Source organism: Electrophorus electricus, chromosome 20 (genome assembly GCF_013358815.1).
Source record: "Electrophorus electricus isolate fEleEle1 chromosome 20, fEleEle1.pri, whole genome shotgun sequence".
Classification (NCBI taxonomy): domain Eukaryota; kingdom Metazoa; phylum Chordata; class Actinopteri; order Gymnotiformes; family Gymnotidae; genus Electrophorus; species Electrophorus electricus.
In genome coordinates this window covers 4,096,737-4,119,840 of record NC_049554.1, presented here as the reverse complement: position 1 = coordinate 4,119,840, position 23,104 = coordinate 4,096,737, and the positions used below count along the sequence as shown (strand labels likewise).

The window sequence follows — 23,104 nt, the reverse complement described above, 5'->3', positions numbered from 1 at the left end:
CGACCTCAGTAGCTAATCATAATCACACACAGATGTTCTCTCTATCTCTAAATCAAAAACCTTTTTTTTTTTGGCAAAGACACTAAAAAAATAATTAAATACAATCCACAGAACAGAGGTGTGTTACAGGTCTATGTTCTAATTCGATGCTCATCACCCAGGCGATGACTGGGGGCAGGGCAAACTGGCGCAAATGTGAAGCTCCAGATTGGTGGGTTTTCCACCAATGAATGAGGGCCTGTGTGGTCAGAGACGTTACTTTTGGCCAAGTGATGTTCTGCCCTAATATCTTTTGACGTGAGCGTTAGCACCCGTCCCACCCTGCCAGCTCCTCCAGCCAGAACTCTACAACATTCCATCCACCAAGGCCAGTCGAAAGCGTTGGGACGGGGATACCATTCCTCGCCAGAAATGATCTGAGTGCTGCTATTCCAGTATCGCGCAGCCTCGGAGCTGAAAAGGGCACGACCTTGTCACCCGGTGCGGGCGTATAGCGGCTTACATCCGCTGGAGCGCGGGGCTAATGACTTTGGTCGAGAGAGCGGCTCCGTGTCCGTGACCTGAAAGCCGCACACTCTTTAGAATGAGAGAAAGCGCGACTCGTCCTTGACGCGCCAGGGGATACGCCGTCAGATGCGAGCTAACAACCCACAAAGCACATATTAGCGTAGCTGGCATTCCAGAGGCTCAGAAGACAAGGATCCAAGCTCTGTGTGCCGGTTTGTTTATAGATACACACATGCACTGGGCTCTTTAACGTGAATGCTCACAAATAAACTGTCACTGCCCGAGCGCCGTAATCTCACTGAAGAAGAGTTTGTATACATTTTGCGTTTAATACAACTTTTATGGTTAAGCTGAACATAGTTCAAATCTAATCCACGGGCTAAACAGAGTTATTTAACTGGCTCCAATCCCATCAGTCACCGGGGTAATTTGTGGTTTGTCCTTTTCGGCTTGTGGCTTTGAATGAGCATGTGTGGACAGGTCAATCTGCTGGCACATGAACGGCCTCTTCTCCTTCCCCTCCTCTGGGAGACGCAGAACGAGCTTCCCTGTCAGGACAAGCGAAGGACCAGGCTACCAGAGCGCGGCGAGGGGGAAGCTGCTCCCTGCGACCGCACCGCTGGGTTTGGAGAAGTGCCGTGTTGCTTTTCCTCACTTCAAAGCCTGCTAATGGCTCATAATTTACAACCTCTTAAGCTAAAGAGCTGGACACCCCCACCCCCCCATGTTGTAAGTGGTCATTACTCATGACCCTGACATCTCTGTGCTCTCACCTCCATTCACACACACACACACACACACACACACACACACACACACTATCCTAGGGCCAAGGGGAGAACACGGACACTTCCCAGTGCTGCTGGAGGGAGTTTGTGTGTGTGTGTGTGTGTGTGTGTGTGTGTGTGTGTGTGTGTGTGTTTGTTACTCACTGATGTGGACTCCCAAAACACTGGCATGCGTTTTAGGTCTGATGCCAGACTGGATCCTAACGTAGGAACTGGACTGAACGGAACAGAACATTCCTGCAGCTGGCTGGAATCTAACTGTGAACGTCACTCTGCAAGGTAAATATGGAAGACTGAGACGTTGCATCACAAACCATGCATGGCACGAACATATTCCGCAGCAGTGAACAGCCCTACAATGTCTCTGTGTACTCGGAGTTTACTTTAAACATGGGCAAAGCATTATAACCAGAAAAAGGCTGGGTTAGAACTAACTGATACTGGATCGGCTTTCACTCACGCCAACGTTTGGCCAACACGGAAACTCGACATTCTAACCTGCATTCAAAAGACCTGCCTAACCTCCGCACCAGTTACCCTCACCCGTTTGACTCTCCTGGGCCATCGTATCTGTCTTAATCTACACGGGTATCTGATCAGTGCAGACGTGGCCTGGCTGGAAGCAGGGGTACCTGGGGACAGAGGAGCAGGTGGACAGGCTAGACAGGGACACTGAGTGATGGCCCCTTTCATCCCCGTCCAGAGGTGCCTCCGGCTCCGATGCTTTTGTGTGATCCGGGGCCAGACGGTGTCTGCGGCCGGAGCGTCGCTGAAAGAGTCCGTCGATGACGTGTGGAACCAGCCGAGCCGGGCCGGGCCGCCTGAGCCTGGGGAGAGCTCAAGGGTCAGCAGGAACACCTGAAGACTGAACAGCTGAACAAAAAAATAAATATATTGAAACAGGCATTTTCAACATTTTTTTTTGGAACAGCTTTTGAAGTGAATGATCCAAGGTGTAGTTCTTCAGTTACAGTAGCACAGTTACTGTGAAATACAACTACTTTGAAATACAGTTACTGTGAGATACAGTAAGAACTAAAACAACATGTGAGATACAGCTAGTCCTACAGTTATTTGTAAGATACAGTAGGTCTACAGTTACAGGAGCGATATTAAAGTCTACAGCTAAATGTGAGAGACAATGGTGTCTACTGTTATATATGATATACTGTAAAGACTGTAAGGTCTACATTTACATGTGGGATATTGATTGCTTGAGAACGTATGGTATGGATGCATGAGGTCCCTGTTAGACCGATGGGTTTATTTGAACTTGAATGGAATTATTAAAACTAATCATCATCATAGCGAATACACTGGAAGGCTGGTGTCTGATCTCTCTAAGGGGCGTGTCTGCAGACATGGCCAATTGAGCTCCCTCAGTTCAAAGCCCTGGTGCGTCATAAACTAGGAGAGACTCTTCAACATGTGTGAACATGCTGCTAGCAGTACATTACCAGTAATGCTAGTTGCGTTTGTGCAAAGAGCCTAGAAACACACACACACACACACACCTTTCACCATGGCCCCAGCCAAATGTTGACCTGTGGCGAACAGAACGACAGTTGCTCAACGTGACACAGAAGCAATCCTGGACACTCGGCCCTGAGATCACTCGCTCTGGAGTCGTTCTGGAAATTTGGAAGAGTTAGTGATTACTAGAAGGTGAATTTATTCCCTAAAAATGACTAACGTCTGAGAATCCAAAAAAGTATTTTTAGCATAATCTTGGCTTAATAGTATATGCAATGTGAACCATGACCTAAATGAGTACAGGGTTCAAATGCATATCTTAAGTTAAATTCTCTCTCTCTCTCTCTCTCTCTCTCTCTCTCTCTCTCTCTCTCTCTCTCTCTCTCTCTCTCTCTCTCTCTCTCTCTCTCTCTCTCTCTATCAAAACCTTCTTAGACCAAACAAGTGGTGGAGACGTTATTAGCGGCGCGTCTGGCTGGCTGTGCCCATGGCGTCGAACCACCCGGAAGGGACAGGAACTCTGACCCCTGGCTTGTGCTTTTAATTACCGAACAGGTCTTAACAATGACCTTAAGCTGCCAGCAGACCTGCTGCCGTGTTTCAGCATCATAAACGTGTTGTGCACTAGGAAAAAATTACACCAGACAAAGACCACAGAAATGAACGTGCTGTGATTTGACATAATTTATAGACCATACAACTACTTTAGTCCACATGTTACAATCTACTCTGGTCACCATGAGCAGAGAAAAAAGGTCACGATCAATGGTTTTTTGTCTCACTCTCTCTCTTTCTCACCCCACGCACACACGTTCACACGTTAAGCCTCTCTTACACCAGCACCCTGTAATTTTGAAGCTTTTGGAGATTGTGTCCACCAATTTGCAGTTCAAAGCAGTGCACATTCTTGCTTCTCCACGACAGTCTCCTCTCGTGAGATGCAGCTCCGCTTGGCCACGTGAACCTGCGATCCTGCTTCTGGAAGTATCCTGGTTGGCAAGAAGAACGTCAGGTGACCAGCTGCGCTCCGACAGCTAAGAAGGCAGACTTCCTATTGTAAGAAGAAAGCACCGTCATGGCCTATAGCTGAGCTCTCTAAACAAAGCTGTCCCCTGGGTGCAGGCCAAAGAAGGCAGAGGCCCCCCAATGCCGAGCGCTTTTAACACTGAGGCAGACGGATTAAAACACCGCACGTGCCTTGGTTTCTTTCTTTCGGCTTTTTTTTTCTTACTTTTTACCTTTCGGCCATTGCTTTTATGACTTACAGGAACGCTTTGTCCAACAGATGCTAACATGGCTAGCGGCAACCAGCTTAGCATGATCTGCTCACCTATTCGGGCTGAACAGTTCCTTTGAAGGTCCCAAGCTGCAGACCTGGGCCCACTACAAATTCCCGCGCCAAGCCAAGGAATGAGAAAGTGAGAGAGCGAGAGAGCGAGAGAGAGAGAGAGAGAGAGAGAGAGAGAGACTTGTATATGGTAAAGAGCCCTAACATCTAACAGATGTGTGCTGGTTAGGCTTGCTCTAGCTACGTGGGTTTGCTTGAACATTAGACTGGGGCAGAAGCTCCAGGGCCTCCAGCAAAACCCCCAAATCCTAATCCACTGTGCTGGATTGAGCAGGACTCCGGCTGTTCTGACAGTCACGCCAGCATGTGCTTAGATCAGGGAACTGCAAATGCTTACTCATGTGAGATCTCTCTCTCTCTCTCGCTCTCATACACACACATACACACACACACACACAATCCTATAAAATCTTGTGACAACAAGAAAGGAGCATTGGAAAGAGGTCAAGCTCTCAGAGCAACGGCTAACGTTCAAAATCTAAATCTAAGATGTCATTCTCTGAAATAAAGAAATATTTTAACCTTTGAGAGAGACAGAATGTGCTACTCTCTCCCAATTGCCCTCTACATGTGTTAGAGGAGAGCAAATATCCAGCAGAGTTGATAGAAGATGCCAATTCGTGCGGCACTTAGATCAGGCCCAGTTCCGTTCCTCCCCTACTCTGATCCTGTACTGGTCCCGTTGGGGCCGTGAGTCCTCTCATCCTCCTCTTCTACAGTGCAGGGTTTACTGTACAGGATGTAGACGGCTCTCGTGAAAGTCAGGCATGATATAATAGAGCTGCAGTACATGATAATCCAATGCGGTGGGTTTGAAATAGCAATGTTGCTGTAGCAATGTGTTGCAACGTTGGATTTAAATGGTCAGTACAGAGGCATCTCCTGGACTGCACGCCACAGAGAGCTCAGAGTCAGGTCAGCCGTGCTTCTCAAGCAGGAGGCTGCAAAAGAGCTTAAAGCAAGTGACATCCAAGAAGGAGGAGAACATCAGAGCAAGGCTCATCAGAGGGAGGCCCCCACCTACAGCCAGTGCTCCCCGCGTGTAATCCTGGCCTCCATAGTTCCTGAGTCCAATCATAACTCAGACCTTCCGTTTAGTAACAAGATCATACAGGGACACGTATGCACGCACACACACACACACACACACACACACACACACACACACACACACACACACACACACACACACACACACGTGCTCTATGGGACAGGACCATATTTGTTAAGTTTTAAATTTTATTATGCAGCTTGGCAGCATGAGAGAGACACAGAGAGACTTGAGAGATTTGCACTCTTCTGTGAGGAAAACGCAAACCCCATCAGGGTGTCGTCGCTTTTGTGGTTGAAGCCTCTCTGTACGGTCCAACAAGACTAGGTTTGCTGAATAAGACGGCCTTTGCCTTATATCCTCACAGCAAAAATGTGGACTCAAGGCCATGTCTTCTCACTCTGCACAGATGGAACTTGGTCATAACCATTAGCGAAACTCCCAAACCCCCCTCGTGTTTCCCAGTCCAACTGCAGAACCGTTTTTCAAACGTCAAACGCAATCCGTGCCACAAAGCAGATTGAAGAACCCTGTTACTGCAGACGCGCTAAGCAAATATGAGAAAACATGTTATGAACACGGACGCCCTTTGGGCAGTTTTTCGGAGGAATTCCGAGCAACATTTCAAGAACTCACAAAACTTTGCAGGGATCTTAGAAGAATCCAAACCATCTTGCCTTTTAGCACTGACACAGAGCCCCAGGAGACAATGCCGGCATTATACTGCGCACCCTGCCTCTCAGGACTAGACAGAGGTCAGTGTTGTTGCTCTGGTGGAGAAGATACTGCGGCCTCTGCAGAGCAAACGTGCTTCAGTGCGGCGGCAACACTTACTGAGGCCTCGATACGAGAAAGGCAGCAGTCAGTGATGTCCCAGTTGGAAGAGGACCGGCCAATTGAGGTATCAATTGCAGTGCCAAGGGTCACAAAAGGTTACTTTTCAAATGCCAAAGGAAAGAAGGACAGGTCATGGGGTGGCATGCAGTGCCCTCCTTTATAGCGAGCGCTGTTCAGTTTGTGCTTTGACCCTTGGCCATATTGCATAAGGACCCAACTCCGAGCTCATAAGCGGCTCATGTTTGAAGAATTTCGGGAATCCAAGAAAGTGAGTCTGAAGCCGTGCGTGTGTGTGTCTGTGTCTGTGTGTGTGTGTGTAATAAGGAGTAATAAGACAAAGGAGGAAAACAATAGGCCACAGGCTGGAATAGAGGAAAGAGATAATTAGGAATGTCTGGGAAAATGGTGAATGAAGATAATGAATCACCATGGCGCTCTAATAACCTCTTGTTCCCATAGCACCAGGGTAGATGGTACAAGTAGGAGAGATCCCGCCGCTTTCAGCTCCGAGCCAATCACTTTATGAGTGTAATCCTATCCGGTTACTAAAAGACTGAATTACTATCTCTCTCCTACACCTAAACCTAAAGAGAAGGAGGAACAGCTGGGGAGACCAGCTCCGCAAACGCACTACAAATCCGATTACAACCGCTGATGGTGTTAGGGAAATAGCCCTCTAGCCTCTGGGCGGAACAGCTCACGCATCGTGCGAGGAAGATGAGGAAGAGAATATGTCACATGTCGTCACAAGTCCCAGGGCTCCATGGCAGGAGAGCTCCAAAACACGGCCCTGATCAAGGATTTTGTGCGAGACATAACCAAGCCAAAGGGTGTTCAAATGATTTCGATTTGAGTGCAGGAAAATGAAAGAAGTGTCAACATCATCTCTAATTATGTATATGAAGTCTCATGGAATGAGGAGTGCGGATCAAGGACTCACTGGGACAGGGTATGAAAACATCGGGGTATGAAAAGAATTAGTTCAGATGAAAACATCTATTTGAAAAAGGTTCCAAGCTACAATGCCTTTTTAGTTGTTTTTTTTTTTGTATAACACAAAACATAATCGATCTTCAAACTCCCATATAAAGTAGGACATCTGCCAGGATATGACAAAGGGTTGGTCAGTTATAACTCAAAAACAACCACCGCTAACTCAAAACCAAGCAAAGCTAGGGTTTCCTCAAAACCAAACACAGCTTGGGTTTGGGATAGGGTTAGTATGAACTCAAAACCATCCACAGCTAAATTAAAACCAAGCACAGATAACTCCAAAACTGACCTTCTCTATGTTCTGGGCCAGGACAAGAACAAACAGACTCCCTGCACAGGGACAGACATTTATTTACACACAACGAAGACAACGGCACTCACATATAGCAGAAACAGTGAACATAAATACGGACATGGCTAACATTGTGAACGTGAATGTGAACAATGACCGACAACAATGCACACACCAACAAGGGTTTAATTACATACAAACATAATGAGACTGAACCAGACGCAGGTATGTGCTAACAAGTGGGCGTGGTTACAATTAGGACGAGTCACAAACAGTCAACGAGGAACTCCCACTGCACACGGAGAGCCGTACAACATGATCATTGAGAAGAGAAGCGTTCCGTGATAAAAACCAACCACAGATCCAAAACTCCAAAACAGACCCTGCAGACATGTCTAGATCTCAAAGAAAATTCAGTGGCGCAATTTCCCATTCTTCTCTCAAATAACGAGGGACAGACAGAGAGCTCTTTATACGAGCACTGATTGAAGTTCCTGCACATCAGGCTTGCTTTCTGCAAGATTGATTTCGCCCAATCTAAATATCTCAGTAATGTCTATATGCGTTGGGAATGAAAACAGGGGTGGTTACTAAATAATATATATGGCCATTAGAAACCAGTAAAGCAGAAGACATCGAGGAAGTCAAGCAGTGAAAGTAGCATGTGAAACCCATGCATATCATTCTTTTTTCAACCTCACCGAGCAGCTCTGTCACATGCTTGAATGTGCTTGCGTGCCGTTGGTTGGCACAGGAAAGTTCAGCCAGCACAGCTGGATACTTGAAATCTGAAACGAGCCGTGAACCCTGCTGATGGTTGAGACAAATGTCTGTGTTACTCATCTGCACACAGCAAAGGAGTGCTGGACCACAGACGCCCACACCCGGGCTCCCCACAAGCCTGCCTGCTCCTCCTCATACTGGAACACTGACAGTGCAGCCAGCCGTGCAGGCCAGGACTGATCCAAGGTCAGCCCAGTTTAACACCAAACAGATTTCTAACCTACTGATTCATGCTGATGCAGCCACCTGCCTGTATAATGGACTTTATAGGGTAGGTGCAAAACCGGTCAGGGAGCGTGACGTTCCCACGCTTATGCCAGCCTGGAATAATGAGCAGAGATCCGCCGGCCTGGCGACGGCTGTGCGGTGTGTCATCCCATCACAGGAAAGTCTTCTTTAGGGCCCGGTCCATCCACGGCCCTCGTCCCTGTGCTGGCGGAGACTGGGACGACGATATCGGTCCATCTGTCTCTCCCCCTTATCGCCGCACGGCCGGGGGAGGGGCACATAAGTGCGTAGTGCGGGGGGATTCGCGCATGAATGTTTTTAAATGCTCCACAGGCAACATGCAAAGGCCCACCAGGCGCGGGTCCCTCCCTGCCACAAAGGGTGCGTGCCGCGAAAGGAGCGGCTGAAGGGAGGCTGCCTTTTCCGAAATAGCTGCATTTCTGCACCACGCATTATCTCGCCCGGCTGTGCCGTGTAGGACAACGCGATATGCTGGTTTGGAATGAGGAACCTCACCCTCAAAGGACAAGCAAGAGTTTTCCCCCTGGGGCGATCTGAAAACCCAGAAACACGCCCTAACTTTAACCTTAACCCTAAACCCCGCCCTAGTGTCTAGAGAGGTTATCATGGAAACAACAGATGAATGGTCTTCCTCATCCACACACACTGTAATAAACGATTTGTGTTAACAGGGCCATGATGATAAAGCACTGTTTGCTTTGTTATATACACTGATACCATAAACACTTTGACTTAATTGATCCAGGAGTATAAGGGAACTACTAATTGCACTGGTCTAGTTTCATACGTTATCTAGAATTCATAAGAGAATTATAACGCTTTATCTGTCTGATACTCGTGGCTGCTGGCCAGCTAAAGCCGGTTATATGTTTGTTCATTTTCTCCACTTCCAACCATGAATTCAAAACCCAATGGCTCTAATGATTAAGTGCCTTCAAAGATGTCATCATTGGTCACATCTGCGTTTCATTAGGACGAAAGTAATGAAAGTAACGTATGTGGGCCTGGTCTTCCAACCCCTCAGGCCACAGAGACCACGTTCATAGCCACCAACTGGTACAGAAAGGGGATTTGACATGCTCTTGGTTAGTACACTCACCTCCTGTCCCTAGAGAATGCCTGATGCCATTTTTCTCATTTTTTCCGCTTCTGGATTGGGACCTGAGCAGAATAGCATGTTTAGAGCACACAAACCAAGTATTGCCTGGTAAAAAAAAGAAAAAATAAAATTAATTTAAAAAAAACAACTATTCTGCTAGGTATAAAGAGGTCCTCCTTAACCAGGAGTCAGATTTGAGCCCCAGCTGGGCCATAAGACATCATGAGCTGTGATTTGGGATCTGGCTACATTCTCGGTGCCTGATGAGGACAGTAGGATCACATCTTCCACCAGCTCTGGGACATGACGTCCTCTCCCCATACCCTCACTGACATGCATCTTCTCTGAGCTGTCCAGAACCCAGTAAGGCTGGTAAGTTGAGGCACTGGAACTGTCCCACACACACACACACACACACACACACACCCACACACCCACCCACACACACCAGAAGTAGTGCAATATCGAAGACATTTGTTGGCTATCAGTGTTTACCCATTTAAAACGTTGATGAAACTTTCTATACAGCTAACGCCAGACAAAACTGGAATAAACTGTCCATTGTCTGTGTTTTGAAAGAGCAATAAAAAACAACAAGTAAACAAATCAATGAATAAAAATGCTGTTGGCTGTAAATAGAGAAGTAAACAAAACAAGAGATCAATCAACCTATCGAATAAGAATAGACTGAAAAAACATCCATTTCAGGAGAACTTCTGTACTACCCTTCTAAAGCTAATTAGATAGTGTGTGTTAGGGAGCAGACCACATACAGCAAGTGTTAGAGACAGACAGCTGTTCAACCAGGAAGACTGTGTGTGTGTGTGTGTGTGTGTGTGTGTGTGTGTGTGTGTGTGTGTGTGTGTGTGTGTGTGTGTGTGTGTGTGTGTGTGTGTGTGTGTGTATGTGTGTGTAACGGTTAGTGCTGTAACAAGCAGACAAATATCAACATATCTCTCCCCATGACATGACATCATCTGCAGGGATCTAGAATGGGATATATGTCTCCTGTTTACAGCAGCAGACTGTGAGGTTGAATGTAGTCCAAGAATTTGTTTAAACGCACATCTTGCATAGTGCTAACAATACATATATTATAAAAACTACATGAAAATTCAAATCTGCAACTTCCAATGTTGTGTGTGTGTGTGTGTGTGTGTGTGTGTGTGTGTGTGCCAATGAAACAGAATTACTCTGCCCTCTGCCATAGTAAGAATCTGAGTGTTTATGTGTGTGTTTGTGTGTGTGTTTGTGTTTGTGTGTGTGTGGGTGCGCGTGTGTGTGTGTGCTTGTGTGTGTGTGTGCGTGCATGTATGTGTGTGTCTCCCAGGTCATGCGTGTTTACAGCATGGCAGTTCCCTAATTACCTGCATGTGTCAGTGAAGGTCCCTCTCGCTCTCCCCCGTGAGATAAAGCGCATTAGTCAGCGATAACTCTCCTCTGCCTCCACTCTAATTTCCCCCTTTGAGAACGGGAATCTGCTGCTCTCGTGCGCCTTATCTACCCCCTCCAAAACAAAAGACCAACCAGAGGTAGACAGTATACCAGGAGAAAGCCGAACAGCACCATCTCCCCCCCCCCCCGTCTCATCCCGCTCCCTCTTGGCACGAGAGAAGGAGTGTGTGCCGGGAAGGCCTTTGTCATAGCTGTGAAGGGAATACGGGTGTTTGAGGCGGATTATTCCGATTGCTCCTCGGCTGGCCCCGGCCGACCGTCCGAAGCGGAAGCCGGGTGGAACTGTCCTTTCCCGTCGTTCTCCAATATCTGCGCACTCTCGCCTTGTTGAACCTGTAGCACAAAATCGGGTCTGGAATAAATAAACAGTTGCATGTGGGATGTGCTGCAGCGTAAATAAAAGGGACAAGTGCTTTCATTTCATAGCGCATGGCATTCTCTGGGAGATTGTTGTTCGGAGTGACTGTTACCTACTTGAGAGGTCGAAGCGGACGGTGGCGGCGGCTGTGCATAATCCGACTGTTTAGAAAGAATTTCTCTACTGCGTCCGGTGGAAACAGTCGTAAAACAGCTGAGACACGGCTAAAGCACTAAAAGTCGGCTGGCCGGTTCCAGGACGTCTCGTGTTCCAGAGCGGAGCGTTCTGAAACCATTAAAGCGTAATGATGGATGCGAGGTGATAGCATGCTGCGCTGTGTTGATCCGCGTAAACCTCAGCCGGTCAGCTGACGTTGTTTGGCGAACACGACCGTACAACGGCGCAGCAGGGGGGTTCCGCTCCGCCAGCTGCGATCGTGCATCGCCCGTCGCAGATGCGTTTCGCTTGTTTTTGGCTTTAGCGCTCTGGTGTGTCCGTCAAGAAGAGGCCGTTTTAGAGGCGTGCAGCTACGGGAGTGACTGGGAATGGGATACAGGATCCAGACTCGGGTTTGGAGCGAAATGAGAGCTGGTCTGGCCAGTGTCTTGAAGAGGCTCAGGTCAGCATGTCCAGACACAAGACAGAGTGAGTGATGATCATCTGCACAGGGGCTTAAGTTTATCAGCAACTTGAGGATGGAGAGAGAGAGAGAGAGAGAGAGAGAGAGAGAGAGAGAGAGAGAGAGAGAGAGAGAACGAAACACATACTCATCTCATCTGCATTTTGTTTAGAATGTTTTGAAAATTCAAAACATGAGCTGGGATGTAACACACACACACACACACACATACACACACACACACACACACACACACATTCAGATGCAATTATAGGAACAGCAATTCTGCATGTTTCGGTATTAATATGTTTTAGTCTAAGCCAAGCGTGAACAGTGACACAAATAGTGAACAGTGAAAATTTTCTCTGACTCACACACACACACACACACACACACACACACACACACACACACACTCACTAGAACCCCTATGCACAGCTGTTTGACTTGCAGTTCTAACACTCTGGAATTATCATTTGTCAGTGTCCATATGTGTTGCGTAAATTCAGAACTTCCCAGGATTTACTGCGGAAAAAATAACCTCCATTACAAATCCATTCCTCTTCCACAACTGCACATAAAGAATGGGGCAGGTAAAAGCCCATTCCATTCCACAAACGAAACTATCCAGCACCGCAACCAGCTTTCAGCTGTTCTGGGGTCAGTGCTGTGAACTTCTTGCTGATTTATCGTCCCCGATTCCACCGCCCTGAGCTGAATCTTGCGTGCTGGAACAGGGAGGAACCTGCACTCCCCAGAGCTGGGATCTGTCAGAACTGGGCCTGGAACAAGCCGGACTGACGGACCCGACCCACCCAGACTGGGCGGAGCCGGCGTGGTCACTCTAGTGCTGGTTTAGGGGGGCGAGAGATTGGATGGCAGTGTTGTCGTGGAGTGGGCACAGATAACCCCACTCTGATGAGGAGAGAAAACAGAGTCCTGACAGAGCACAATGCTGGGTGCCCTTTGGGAGCTAGCCAACACACAAACAAACGTCATGAGGTAACATTCGGAGTGTTAAGGTCTCGTCATGTCAGCAGTAACGCTCGATGTCAGGCAGCTGTGCGTGGTGAACGGAGCTGATGGAGTAAGCACATAGGCTGACCTTCAGTCTGACTCTGGATCTCTTTTTAAAAAGAAGGCGTGGCATTCTGGGAAAAAAAAGGCCGCTGCCTCGGATCGGGTTCCAGCTCGGGCGGTCTGCTGATGTGATGCCAGAGCCCGCGCCGATCCGGGACATCAATGTGTATGCCGACATGGTAAGGATTCCAGAGGTCAACTTTGAAGCATTTTTCATACCAAAAGCAGTGTTTTGGAGCTCTGCATGACAGGGTGCACGTAGGTATGTGTGTGTGAGTGTGTGCACGCGCGTGTGTGTATGTGAGTGCGTGTGTGTGTGTGTGTGTGTGTGTCTGTGTGAATGCTAAGCTTGCAGGGGGGAGTAATATGTCAGTGATGGGTGGATCCTCTTTGGCTTGCCTCTTCTGTAAATTCCCAGAATGCCAAGCTAGGCACCAAACACAGCTACCACCGCTTTTACTGCTAACACAGCTAACAGGGGCAGGGCATGAAAGGAAGAGAGAATGCAAGACAGAAATAGAGGGGCAGAAAGATAGAGAGAGAGAGAGAGAGAGAGAGAGAGAGAGAGAGAGAGAGAGAGAGAGAAAGGCAAAAATCCAACAAAAAGAGGGCTCACATGAAAGAGATCATGGACGGCACGGATTACTAGGTATTTCACATTCTTCAGTCGGTCGGATTCACTAGCGAGCCTGCGTGTGTGACAGTGTGTGTGAGTCTAAAGTAGCCCTCTAACAGTATAGAGTTGCGCTACCACTTGTAGTCTGGCGCTAAATAAAAGCTGGCATGTTTGCTCAGAACAGAACACCGTGACTGAACTTACACATCCCTCAGGCCATGCTCAGGGCGCTAGGTGTGGGAGGGCTCTCTAGTCACTCCCCTACTGATCTCTGGCAACCCTGCCATCACTAATGCCCCAAGATGAACTTATTACATGCAAATCACTGATGCAAGGTCTCAGACATTGGGTTTGTAGAACCCTATTTGTTTGTAGAGTCTCGGTAATTACCGATTACAAATATTAATATTTTATATCTCAGTATTACTTATAAAGGCCCTGTTTGGACCCAAGCATTTGCTCTAACTAATCAGTAACACATGCACTAGTGCTAGGCTTCACGTTGTGCTTAATAACAAGTTGAGCTTGGATTAATACAAACGCTTTAACACAAACAAACCCATTACAGGATGTTGGACCATATCCACAAGGTTGCCAGGTGAACGTTGCATCTACCATATCTGCATTCATGTGGATATTCATGTGGAGGTCTAGTCTGTCTGCAGGGGTGCCAAAATCCATCTTATGACCACTCACCATGTTGAAATGTGCAAGTATCTCTGTCTCCAGGTGGTTGCCAGGTCCCCCCTTATTACAGTTGACCATATCTAAATTCACACATCTTTGCACTACCTCCAAGGGTTCCCAGATCCACCCTTATTACTGTTCACGCTCGAACTTCATGTCTGCCTCTGAAGTATCGCCATGGGGTTGCCATATCCCCAATCATTACTTTTCACCTTTTCTAAGTTAATGCATTCTCCTGCAGCGTGAGATCAATACACCCTCTCCATAGACCTGCACGCTCCACGCTGTAGGATTCCCACAACCGACTAGCACACAAAGTGAATTTATCATCATAACACCCTAACCATGATCGATGCTCATCGCCCGCCTCCCCGGCATCCTCCCTATCCAGACACGCCTGGCACACAGTCTGGTTCGGTGCTAACGGGGTCCTCCAGCGGTGGTGGGGTCGCCATTGGGTCTAATTAGGGTGCGGTGCAGATAAACACTTGGGATGGGATCCAGCAGGGAGTACCGCGCCAGCAGGAGAAGCAAAACACGTGTCAGACTCCGGATCTGCACAGACTGCACAGCCTACACTGCGCATTCTGTACGAACTCCCACTCACGAGTGCATGAATCAGAGAGGGGGGGAACCACCATCAGTGCAGGTGGAACCGATGCCCTGACTGTAGCTGTATGTTTCTCCCCTGAAACAGGTCAGCGGTGATGAGCATGCACGTTGGCAATGCCCCCTCTTGGGACCTCAAACTCTCAGCCTGAATGCCACCAGATTCCAGGGTTTGATACTAAACCAGAGTTGCAGAATAAGTGCGTTAGGGCAGGTGAATCTGGAAGTGTACAAATGCATGACACGTTATGGATAAATAACTACAAAGCCAATGCTGTTCTGGAAAAGATGTTTGTCCAGGATGCCACGTACGCATTTATTATGAGCATGGTCAAGACATTAGCAGATGGTTCCATCTCGGGCTAGAAACAGACATTTACCATTTGAACAGGACTAATTCATTTAGTTTGTTTTTTTTATTATAACCTGCAGCTGTTTCTGAGCTGTTGGAAAGTGTAACAGTAAGGAAAACACCGATGACTTCAAAGCTCCAGAGAAGGATGACGAGAAGGACCGACGGGACCACCGGCGCTCCAGGAGCTCAGATGAAGAGAAAACATGACGCAGTGGCCAAGCGCAACAGAGCACCAGTCTTATGGCAGGGACCGGAGCGACCCCCAGGCGTCCAGGTTTCCGTCGTCCCCCGCCCTGGGTAATGGAACGAAACTTGCAGCAGAGAAGGACAAACTGCAGAAAGGCACCGAGACACTGGAAAGGGGGAGGAAGAGAGAGACAGCGTGAGAGAGGAGTGGAGAAAAGGAGAGAGGAGGGGAAGAGAAAAATGGAGATAGCATGGATTGGTGGAGCATCTCCATGCTGTCAGGGATTCTAAGTACAGGTTACCACCGTCTGGCCATCGAAAAGGGCCGGAGTGTAGAAATCCGCTGATGTTTTCACATTAAAAAATAAAAATAAAACCAAATCCCATGTTTCAATGATTTGGTCCAATGTGAAATGTTACATATCTATTTTGGAGTAGGGCGCACAGCAAGCCTCGCTGCAAAATACGTAAGAACAGGTGGTGACAACTCTACCAATACTGCACCTTTTATCTATGTAATTACACTCCATATTTCACACACATGTTTTCTTTGCTAAATATGATTACGCTTATCCACATTATACATATTATTTGGTAAAGTTTAAAGGGCTTATTAGCTGCCATTAATTATTATTGGTGCATTTATTAATGTGATTATTAATAGGCCTTACGATTATGTTAAATTCTATTCATTTGAACTCTATTTTCAGTGCTTTGGCAATATGGTACTGCATTCAGTCTGGGCAATAAAACCACCTTGACGTCTCAGACTGTCATCACTTACCTAATTTTTTCCTATTCATTGTAGTGCTGCTATTCAGTATCACCCAAAGGAGGCCGGGTTTCCCGCAGGAGTCTGGACCTCCCAAGGTTTCTCCCATATGGGAGTTTTTCCTTGTCACTGCCACTTGATTATGAAGGACTAGACCAGGTTCCTGTGAAGTTGCTTTGAGAAAATATATCTCTTGTTAAAAGCAGCAAGTTTATTTCACTCAGAAAGCAGAAACCTTGCATAACTGAACATTTTACAGTTACATCTTTGGCTTTTATCCAAAGCAACTTACAATTATGAGTGAGTACAACTTGAGCAGTTGAGGGTTAAGGGCCTTCCTCAGGGGCCCAGCAGTGGCAGCTTGTTGCACCAGTGGATGTTGCAGGATGTCTCCAAGTGGGTGAAGGAAGCTTTCCTTTGCAGCTCCACCCCTCCATATGGTCAGCCACGCCAGGATGGATTTGCATGGCATCTTGATGAACTCGCAAAGGATTCCCACGAAAGGTTTCCGTCCATCCCAACTGCAAACAAGCCCCACACGGTGCCTCCGGGAGACGTAAACATTTACATGCATGAGCTAAAAGCTGCATGCAGCGGCAATGAGGCCCTCCATGATGTCAGCGCGTGACATGTGCGGCAAGGCTCCGATCACTCACCCACAGCCACCCAGCTCCGGAGACAGCCAATCACAGGCAGGGGTCAAGACGCAATAGTTCACTTTCTGATTGGTTCCCAAGGGAAGGTTAATCATCACGACAGGGCTACATTAAGCCTGTATGTATTATTGCATCCAAATGCAGTAAACCACTCCAGCACCTTAAGAGAGCTGCTTCTGCTGTGACGTTGAGGAGTAATCTTGGATCTTGGATATCTTGAAAAATTCTCTTGAGGCTCTAGAACATAAGCAGTGATTTTTGTTATAACTGACTAAGCCGTTACGAGTTGTTACAAGTCCGGGTCGTGTGACAGTCCCACCAGTGTGAGAATAGTTCTGGACTGTGGGACCTAAGCTGTCGGTTGGACACTGTGCAGACTCTGGGACTGACAGAACATACTGTAAATTCTCTTGGTTTTTACATGCTTGAACTTTGCTACACTCATCTGACATCTTATTTTGATGTGATTCCATTCACTCACATCTGCTCTTACACGGTTGTTAATAACCGCGGCGCAGTGGTGTCATGTAATGTGCTGTGTCAAATTGATCACATCAGAACCCTCAGTATGAGAAACGTGCATCTCATATAGCTTTGATAGGGAATTGGGATGCCACCAAGACTCCTAATGTACTCCTAATCCAAATTCAAACTTTCCACAGAACTCAAAATCACTTCTTTTTGGACTTCTGCTAAGCAAAATAAGCCAGGTTCATTTTCTTTTTCCTTCAGTTTTGGACATGACAGAATGGGAATGACGGATTTCTTCGGAGATGACATAAAGCCAGTCAAAAAGAGTACGGGTCAGCGCATGTGGAGACTTGACAGATCATGTGATGATACTTGTACTCACTCTCTATGGTGGCCCATACGACCTGTTTAAACCTAATTAGTCATAAACTATAAATTAACATTTGCATTCCTGAAATACTGATAAAATAGATCAAGATGGTGTAGCACACAATACTCTGGGCTAGTGCAAACAATGATTACTGCTGTTAAAGTATGATGCATAATTTGTGCTATCTAGAATATAGGATTTACAAAGTATAAGGTATCAAACTGCCAAATCTTTCTCTTTCAATGTCTTTCTCCCTGTGTGAACTGAGATTCCGTGTGTGTGTGTTTCCCTTTTAGATGTCAGATCTGAGATTCTGTGCGCTTAGTTGGGCAGAGCAGGCAGGAATACATCAGATTGCCATGAGCAACAGGAGGAGAACCAGAGGCGCGCGTCCAAACCCACACAAACAAGGCCCTCTGGTCGGACTCAAGGCTTGTTTTGAGAAAAATGCACAGACAAAATGCTTCAGTCCAGATGAATGAAAACCTGCTGCCACTTAATACCGTTCTATAGGTGAGGTTATGCTGATCTGCCAAAGTCAGTGTTATCCATACTGCACAGATCTTTTCATACGGGTCTATTGATAATTTACAAATCCTAATAAAATATGACACTATCCTGTGCATGTGTACTCTGTTTAAAGTTAGTATCCACAGCGGATGTATCCACAGTTCCTGGTACTTAAACATCCTTACAGGTTTTCCCCACGAGATATGAAATCATTAGCACTAAGGAGACTTGGGTGAAGGATATTATCACGGTTGCTCCTCCTCTGCCATTGCGGTTCCTGCGGTGGCACTTTGCCATGTGTTCTGTTGTTTTGGTTTTCTTGCTAGTTCCGCCCTCTGTCCGTTTTGCGCTTGTCCCAGCTGTTTCTTGCTTCGGCGTAATTCCCTCTGTATATACACCCCATGCTTCATGTTCCGCTTTGTCAGTCTGTGTTGGAGTGTGACGTCTACGCATGCGTTCCTCGCTTGATTTCCCGTGTTCATGGTCTCTTCCTGTTTTCTTGGTTTTGCCTCCATGTGTCTCTTCGTGCTTAGCATAGCTTTGTTTTATACTGTTTGTCACCGTTTGTCAGTGAGCTGTCTATGGGCTGTTTTGGCCCATCGCTCTAATAATCGTTCGATTATGCACTCGCGTCCTGCCCTGCCCGTCACTACGTTACAGATATTTAGCCTCTACAGGCAAAAGTGCTAGTAAAGTTCCTCTGTGGCCATTCCTCGGTTTGTGTGGTTTCAGGAAGACTCTTAAAGCCTCGGTCTCAGCGAAGCAGCAGTCGGAAAAGCTCGCAGTTCACCTGTCTGGAAAAACCATCAAAAATAGACAGCTGTCCACGGGCAGACATATGCACTGATCGGATATCAAAGTTTGTAAATAGGCCTAAAGGAGATGAATATACTTTATCAACTACTTTTACTGTCACTGACAGAACAGGTGTTGAAATCTCTCTCAGGTTCTGCAGTTCATGTCTGCATACGACTACACACACAGTTCGCACACATGTTTACAGAACAGAAGACCTAGGCTCCCCAATGTGGCATCGCTATTGGTACTGTGTCCATGGTGCCTAGCTGCCTGTTCCATTATCAGAGACATTATCAGACCTCCCAGAAGAAGAAGGAGGGACAAACGTCTTGACCCTGTAGCTTAGGCCTCTCTACCGGTTGTCCCTGACCTAACCCCGCTGCGCAGACAACTGCATTAGACACACCGCTGCACAGGAAGAGGCCTGGGCTTTGTATGACTACCACACCTGCTCATAAGCATCTGTGTGTGTGTGTATGTGTGTGTGTGTGTGTGTGTGTGTGTGTGTGTGTGTGTGTGTGTGTGTATGAGTGTGTGTGAGAGTGTGTGTGTGTGTGTTTGTGTGTGTGTGTGTGTGTGTGTGTATGAGTGTGTGTGAGAGTGTGTGTGTGTGTGTGTGTGTTTGTGTGTGAGTGTGTGTGTGTGTGTGTTTGTGTGTATGAGTGTGTGTGTGTGTGTGTGTGTGTGTGTGTGTGTGTGTGTGTATGAGTGTGTGTGAGTGTGTGTGAGAGTGTGTGTGTGTGTGTGTGTGTGTGTGTGTGTGTGTGTGTAACACTGAGAATGCAACTGTTCCTGAAGCCTGCACCTGTCCTCTTTTCTTACATGTATGGGTGTGACAGAAGGGAAGAGACAGCAGACATGGTTGTACTCTGGGACGAATGATCACAGCTTCAGTTCAGCATTCCTTACTCATTTCTCTACTGTGTCCTCTGGTGCAGAAGCCCCCCCCACCCACACACACAGAGGAGAAAGGACAGGAAAACCCAACTCCCAGATGCTCCCATAATCAGAACACTCAGATAATAATCTGATAACCATAATCAGATAATCCCCATACACTAACGATACCGTTTTCACAGAACATTTTCACAGAAGAAGAGAATATTTGATGGCTGAAGCCATAATAGGGTTGCAGAATGATGGCTTTCGTTTATGCTAGTCGAAAGACTGAAAACCTTCTTTTTTTTTCCCCACCTCTCACACAGGTGGTCCACAATACACCAAACATCAGATGCAGCGACAAGATGACAAAAGAGAACAACCTGGGCAATGGGAAACATACGGGAGATGAGCGGAGTGTCACACTCTTGTGGATCTACATCGAGTTCAGGATCAGGGTCATTCCTGAGCTGAATGGGCACATTTAAAGCACTCACTGATCCAGGATCAGTCTACCACACACGAGTTAATCTAAACCAGCATCCGAGGGACCGCGGAGCGACCGCTGGGCAGCCTCTACGGCCTTTGGCCAGCGAACGGCGGTTGGATTTTGAACGCAGCGCCGAGGAGAATGGAAAGAGTGAGAAGGTGAGAGAAGTTCTCCCAGATGTGGTGCCAAGCAGCACCGCTGCCTGCCCTCTCCTCCTGTTGCTAGCACAACATTACGGTTTTTCTAAGGGGAAGACCGAGCTCCAGGGAGGAGGAGAGAAGGTCTGGGCACTCGCCCCAGGGCACTTTTAAAGGGCACTTACGACTTCACTCCACAGCTGCAATCGCTGAAGGCCCACGTTGTTATCGACGCGGGTGTTGCCGTAGGACATGTTTTAAATTAACAGGCAGGGTCATGTTTATTGCTTTCGAGTTCTGAGTGCTGATGTGGGTGTGGGAACAACTACGGTCAGCGGGGAGTTTAGCTGTACTACGGCAGAGCAGTTTTGCTTAGCCTATTCTATTGTACAGTGGCGCTTGAATGTTTGTGAGGCTTTTAGAAGGTTCAGGTTTTTGCATAAATCTGACCTAAAATGACCGAAGAAGATTAGATTGTCACACGTCAAGTCCTAAAATGAGCAAAAACAAACAAGCCATGAACAGCACAATAACCAACAGCCGGAATAACAAAACACAGAGTATAAATATACTAATAAGGGAACAAACTAGGAACACGTGAACATTGTTGCTATTGTGGTGTACGTCGTCGGCTAAACCAGGACGGCCCCCCTCTTTGAGTCTTGGTTCCTCTCAAGGTTTCTTCCTCACGCTCTAGAGAGTTTTTCCTCGCCACTGTCGCCCTTGGCTTGCTCACTGGGGTCTTGGACTCGGACGTTTGTAAAGCTGCTTTGTGACGACGGCTGTTGTAAAAAGCGCCGTATAAATAAACTTGACTTGAAGCATGGCAGGGGATGAAACAAGGGGGCGGAACAGAACGAAAACCTAAACTAAAATAAGCGTGTGGAAACAAGACCAGGAAGAACACAGAAAGCAAATGGGAGGATGTCAGCATTTGAACTGCGACACCAGGGAGGGGGCAACTGTAACACCAAGAGTGGTCGACCAACAAATAACACGCCAAGTGCAAGGCGTGTAATAAACCGAGTGGTCACAAAGGAACCCAGGGTAACTTCTAGGCAGCCAAAGGCCTCTCTCACATTGGCTAGACGTGATGTTCATGCTTCTCCCATCAGGAGAATGCGGAACATCGGTGTGCACGGCAGAGTGGCGAGGAGAAAGCCGCTGTCCTCCAAAAAGAACATCGCTACTCTTCTGCAGTTTGCTAAAGATCACATGGACGAGTCAGAAGGCTGCTGGAACGATGTTTCGTGGACGGCTTAGACCAAAATAGATGTTTTTGTTGTTTTTTTTTAATGAGAAGGGTAATATGTTTGGAGAAAGGAAAACACTGCATTCCAGCATGAAAACCGCACCCCTTTTGTGAAACTTGGTGGTGGCGGCAGTGGTGGTGATATCATGGCCTGTTTTGCTGGGCCAAGACCACTTGCCATCATTGATGTAACAATAACATTCAAATTATACCAGCAAATTCTAAAGGAAAACAGCAGGCCATCTATCTGTGAGCTGAACCTCAGGAGAACGTGGGTCACACAGCAAGACAACAACCTTAAGCACACGAGTCATTCTACCAAAGAACGGGTGGAGAAGAAGAAAGTTAAGGTTTTGGAAATGGCCAAGTCGAAGTCCTGACCTTAATCCAATAGAAATGTTGTGAAAGGACCCAAAGCAAGCGGTTCATGGAAGGACACCCACCGACATATCTGAGTTGGGTTTTGTACAGAAGAATGGGTTACAGTTCCTCCAAGCCGATCTGCGCGACTGATTTACAATTACTGGAAACATTTAGTTCCAGTTATTGCTGCACAAGTGGGTCACACCAGACACTGAAAGATACTAAAAGCAAAGGTTCGTATATTTTTGCCACTCAGATATATTAAATAAATAAACAAAATGTTTATTATGTAATATTTTGTCTCATTTGTTTGATTTGGTTCTCTTTTATTTGCTTTTTTAACTTTTTAAAAAATTTACTTGGCATGTTTTACGTCAGATTTATGCAGAAACATAGAAACTAAAGGGTTCACAAACTTTCAAGCACCACTGTATTTCTCCCACAATGACGATACATAACTGCACACAGTCCACCCCAGGTTTCCTTTAGCTATGTGAACACTTGTAATCCCATAATCCCTCTACTCTCATGCTCAGAATGAGATGAAAAAGAGAGAAGAGGTGAGGGGTTATGCCACCTACACGTTTAGAAAACATTTAGAATCAAAATGAGGAGACAATTTGTTTTTGACTTTATTTCTTTGGAAGTGATGATGATAAGTGTACAGTATTTAAAAAAACTCTGTAGAATCAGATTGAAAGGCCACAAGCACAGTCACACCAGTGTGTAAGCAGAACTCAGGTGCGTTTCCTGTTTCACCCCATGTGCACTAACCAGATCTAACACAATTGCTATTGATAGACGGGCCCCGGATCTACTCATAAGACACACACACACACACACACACACACACACACACACAGAGAGAGAGAGAAAGATAGAGACCAGGACAGAGAGACAGCCTGCATAATAAACAAGAGTAAAACAAGCATCATTTGGCCTGGCATGGTCTGACGTTGCATGCTGTTGAACAACTGAATCCGCTCAGGTTACTGACGGAGGCCCCCCGCCCCCCCGGGCC

The 23,104-nt window shown here is 46.9% G+C and overlaps 3 long non-coding RNA genes across 3 annotated transcripts; 1 reads left to right on the top strand and 2 right to left on the bottom strand.

Moving 5' to 3' along the window:
- Positions 1 to 1,442: 1,442 nt before the first annotated feature.
- Positions 1,443 to 10,974, bottom strand: LOC113586647. Its single transcript, XR_004775385.1, has 6 exons — positions 10,788 to 10,974; positions 9,603 to 9,811; positions 9,421 to 9,482; positions 2,810 to 2,926; positions 1,928 to 2,168; positions 1,443 to 1,567 (listed from the first exon to the last, which is right to left on the bottom strand). It is a non-coding gene; the product is annotated as an uncharacterized LOC113586647 (long non-coding RNA).
- Positions 10,975 to 11,419: 445 nt separating this feature from the next.
- On the top strand, positions 11,420 to 16,079 carry LOC113586637. Its single transcript, XR_003411634.2, has 3 exons — positions 11,420 to 11,878; positions 12,991 to 13,111; positions 15,277 to 16,079. It is a non-coding gene; the product is annotated as an uncharacterized LOC113586637 (long non-coding RNA).
- Positions 15,470 to 16,487, bottom strand: LOC118240357. The gene is made up of 3 exons (XR_004775353.1): positions 16,450 to 16,487; positions 16,170 to 16,331; positions 15,470 to 15,552 (listed from the first exon to the last, which is right to left on the bottom strand). It is a non-coding gene; the product is annotated as an uncharacterized LOC118240357 (long non-coding RNA).
- Positions 16,488 to 23,104: the final 6,617 nt, after the last annotated feature.